Source organism: Crinia signifera, chromosome 7 (genome assembly GCF_055691185.1).
Source record: "Crinia signifera chromosome 7, ASM5569118v1, whole genome shotgun sequence".
Lineage (NCBI taxonomy): Eukaryota > Metazoa > Chordata > Amphibia > Anura > Myobatrachidae > Crinia > Crinia signifera.
Window position 1 is genome coordinate 89,446,142 of NC_139223.1, and position 5,082 is coordinate 89,451,223.

Below are 5,082 nucleotides of genomic sequence, written 5' to 3' on the forward strand. Positions count from 1 at the left end.
TCTGATTGGCCCACAGGCCAGTCAGTCAAATATAATGAATGACCACTGATATGTAACAACATTGATGGCAAAGGCCACAATGGCAATCATTAATACTCATTCAAAACAATCCTTTCCGATTGGTTTATGTACTGTCAGTCAACAGTTTTCTATTTTACTACTTTTGATGGGACCATCATGCAATAGTCTTTAACCAGGAAGCCAATTGGTCAAGAATGTTCTTGTTATCAACCATCTTTGGCTGGTTTTGAAGGTTTTCAATTAGACTAGGGTGAGGAAGGACCTAAGTAAGTTATGGAGAGCAAATAAATTCCTTATGCAAATTAGTTTGGAAATTAGACCATCTGATTGGCTGATGCAATTCTCATTAGGGATGGCCATCGGACATCGATGTTTATAAACCATCGATGGGTTATGGTCGATGTTCCTTAGTTTTGACATAGATCGGGTTGAACCAGATGGTTTCACAAAATCAATGTCAAGCTCAAACTACTAGTTTTGTTTTGCTATTTCTTGGGACACGGAGCATAGCTCCACCCACGACACCAGTGAAGCCCCGTCCCCGTATTCTGATTGGCCCACAGGCCAGTCAGTCAAATATAATGAATGACCACTGATATGTAACAACATTGATGGCAAAGGCCACAATGGCCATCATTAATACTCATTCAAAACAATCCTTTCCGATTGGTTTATGTACTGTCAGTCAACAGTTTTCTATTTTACTACTTTTGATGGGACCATCATGCAATAGTCTTCAACCAGGAAGCCAATTGGTCAAGAATGTTCTTGTTATCAACCATTTTTGGCTGGTTTTGAAGGTTTTATATTAGACTAGGGTGAGGAAGGACCTAAGTAAGTTATGGAGAGCAAATAAATTCCTTATGCAAATTAGTTTGGAAATTAGACCATCTGATTGGCTGATGCAATTTTCATTAGGGATGGCCATCGGCCATCGATGTTTATAAACCATCGACAGGTTATGGTCGATGTTCCTTAGTTTTGACATCGATCGGGTTGAACCAGATGGTTTCACACAATCAATGTCAAGCTCAAACTACTAGTTTTGTTTTGCTATTTCCTGGGACACGGAGCATAGCTCCACCCACGACACCAGTGAAGCCCCGCCCCCGTATTCTGATTGGCCCACAGGCCAGTCAGTCAAATATAATGAATGACCACTGATATGTAACAACATTGATGGCAAAGGCCATCATTAATACTCATTCAAAACAATCCTTTCCGATTGGTTTATGTACTGTCAATCAACAGTTTTCTATTTTACTACTTTTGATGGGACCATCATGCAATAGTCTTCAACCAGGAAGCCAATTGGTCAAGAATGTTCTTCTTATAGAATAGAATAGAATAGAATCAACTTTATTGGCCATGTGTGATTGCGCACACTAGGAATTTTTTGTGGATTACAGTGCAGCATCAGCGGGGATGAAATGGGGGGGGGGGGACGACACATTACATGCATACCATTGAGACATTTTACACATTCCATTGAGACATTAAACGCATAACATTGAGAGCATTAAGACATCACTTGCGGGGAACACATGCCCGTCAAGCTGCACAGCGCCTAGGCAGCCATCAGCGGCGCCACTGGTCGTTGCAGCAGCCAGGTAGGTAGCAATATAAGCAGGGACAGTACAGTTATCACACAGGGAACACATACCTGCCGAGCTGCACAGCGCCTAGGCAGCCATCAGCGGCGCCACTGGTCGTTGCAGCAGCCAGGTAGCAGTATAAGCAGGGACAGTACAGTTATCACATGGGAACACATACCCGTCGAGCTGCAGAGCGCCTAGGCAGCCATCAGCGGCGCCGCTGGTCGTTGCAGCAGCCAGGTGGGTAACTGTATGAGGTAACAGTATGAGCAAAGACAGCACAGTTGTAACAGAGACAGTACAGTTATCACACAGGGGACACGGGATACATATGGCTGAGTGCACAGTTCCTAGGCAGCCATTGCGGCGCCATCTTGAATCTTCCTGTAGGGAGAGCCGTGGGCTGGTGGTGGTGGCGGCGATGGGGGAAGAGAGAGAGAGTCACTGAAGCCTGGGCAGAGTCAGTCAGGACTGGGGCTGGAGTTGGAGGGGGGGGGAGAGAGAGTCAGTGGGGCCTGGGCAGGGTCAGTGAGGCCTGGGAGATGAAGTTGGGCCCTGGGCCGAGACTGAAGTCTCTCTCCTGGGGATGAGAGCTGGAGCACATGATCCTGCCAGCACTGAGCAGTGGGGGCTACCACTGGGTCCCTCATGCAGCTTCCCCTCACCTCTCCCTCCGATTATCAATCATCTTTGGCTGGTTTTGAAGGTTTTCAATTAGACTAGGGTGAGGAAGGACCTAAGTAAGTTATGGAGAGCAAATAAATTCCTTATGCAAATTAGTGTGGAAATTAGACCATCTGATTGGCTGATGCAATTCTGATTAGGGATGGCCATCGGCCATCGATGTTTATAAACCATTGATGGCTTATGGTCGATGTTCCTTAGTTTTGACATCGATCGGGTTGAACCAGATGGTTTCACACAATCAATGTCAAGCTCAAACTACTAGTTTTGTTTTGCTATTTCCTGGGACACGGAGCATAGCTCCACCCACGACACCAGTGAAGCCCCGCCCCCGTATTCTGATTGGCCCACAGGCCAGTCAGTCAAATATAATGAATGACCACTGATATGTAACAACATTGATGGCAAAGGCCACAATGGCCATCATTAATACTCATTCAAAACAATCCTTTCCGATTGGTTTATGTACTGTCAGTCAACAGTTTTCTATTTTACTACTTTTGATGGGACCATCATGCAATAGTCTTCAACCAGGAAGCCACTTGGTCAAGAATGTTCTTGTTTTTACCATCTTTGGCTGGTTTTGAAGGTTTTCAATTAGACTAGGCTGAGGAAGGACCTAAGTAAGTTATGGAGAGCAAACAAATTCCTTATGCAAATTAGTTTGGAAATTAGACCATCTGATTGGCTGATGCAATTCACATTAGGGATGGCCATCGGCCATCGATGTTTATAAACCATCGATGGGTTATGGTCGATGTTCCTTAGTTTTGACATCGATCTGGTTGAACCAGATGGTTTCACAAAATCAATGTCAAGCTCAAACTACTAGTTTTGTTTTGCTATTTCCTGGGACACGGAGCATAGCTCCGACCCACGACACCAGTGAAGCCCCGCCCCCGTATTCTGATTGGCCCACAGGCCAGTCAGTCAAATATAATGAATGACCACTGATATGTAACAACATTGATGGCAAAGGCCACAATGGCCATCATTAATACTCATTCAAAACAATCCTTTCCAATTGGTTTATGTACTGTCAGTCAACAGTTTTCTATTTTACTACTTTTGATGGGACCATCATGCAATAGTCTTCAACCAGGAAGCCAATTGGTCAAGAATGTTCTCATCAACCATCTTTGGCTGGTTTTGAAGGTTTTCAATTAGACTAGGCTGAGGAAGGACCTAAGTAAGTTATGGAGAGCAAATAAATTCCTTATGCAAATTAGTTTGGAAATTAGACCATCTGATTTGCTGATGCAATTCTCATTAGGGATGGTCATCGGCCATCGATGTTTATAAACCATCGATGGGTTATGGTCGATGTTCCTTAGTTTTGACATCGATCGGGTTGAACCAGATGGTTTCACACTCAATGTCAAGCTCAAACTACTAGTTTTGTTTTGCTATTTCCTGGGACACGGAGCATAGCTCCACCCACGACACCAGTGAAGCCCCGCCCCCGTATTCTGATTGGCCCACAGGCCAGTCAGTCAAATATAATGAATGACCACTGATATGTAACAACATTGATGGCAAAGGCCACAATGGCCATCATTAATACTCATTTAAAACAATCCTTTCCGATTGGTTTATGTACTGTCAGTCAACAGTTTTCTATTTTACTACTTTTGATGGGACCACCATGCAATAGTCTTCAACCAGGAAGCCAATTGGTCAAGAATGTTCTTGTTATCAACCATCTTTGGCTGGTTTTGAAGGTTTTCAATTAGACTAGGGTGAGGAAGGACCTAAGTAAGTTATGGAGAGCAAATAAATTCCTTATGCAAATTAGTTTGGAAATTAGAACATCTGATTGGCTGAAGCAATTCTCATTAGGGATGGCCATCGGCCATCGATGTTTATAAACCATTGATGGCTTATGGTCGATGTTCCTTAGTTTTGACATCGATCGGGTTGAACCAGATGGTTTCACACAATCAATGTCAAGCTCAAACTACTAGTTTTGTTTTGCTATTTCCTGGGACACGGAGCATAGCTCCACCCACGACACCAGTGAAGCCCCGTCCCCGTATTCTGATTGGCCCACAGGCCAGTCAGTCAAATATAATGAATGACCACTGATATGTGACAACATTGATGGCAAAGGCCACAATGGCCATCCTTAATACTCATTCAAAACAATCCTTTCCGATTGGTTTATGTACTGTCAGTCAACAGTTTTCTATTTTACTACTTTTGATGGGACCATCATGCAATAGTCTTCAACCAGGAAGCCAATTGGTCAAGAACATTCTTGTTATCAACCATCTTTGGCTGGTTTTGAAGGTTTTCAATTAGACTAGGGTGAGGAAGGACCTAAGTAAGTTATGGAGAGCAAATAAATTCCTTATCCAAATTAGTTTGGAAATTAGACCATCTGATTGGCTGATGCAATTCTCATTAGGGATGGCCATCGGCCATCGATGTTTATAAACCATCGATGGGTTATGGTCGATGTTCCTTAGTTTTGACATCGATCGGGTTGAACCAGATGGTTTCACACAATTAATGTCAAGCTCAAACTACTAGTTTTGTTTTGCTATTTCCTGGGACACGGAGCATAGCTCCGTCCCCGTATTCTGATTGGCCCACAGGCCAGTCAGTCAAATATAATGAATGACCACTGATATGTAACAACATTGATGGCAAAGGCCACAATGGCCATCCCTAATACTCATTCAAATCAATCCTTTCCGATTGCTTTATGTACTGTCAGTCAATTGTTTTCTATATTACTACTTTTGATGGGACCATCATGCAATAGTCTTCAACCAGGAAG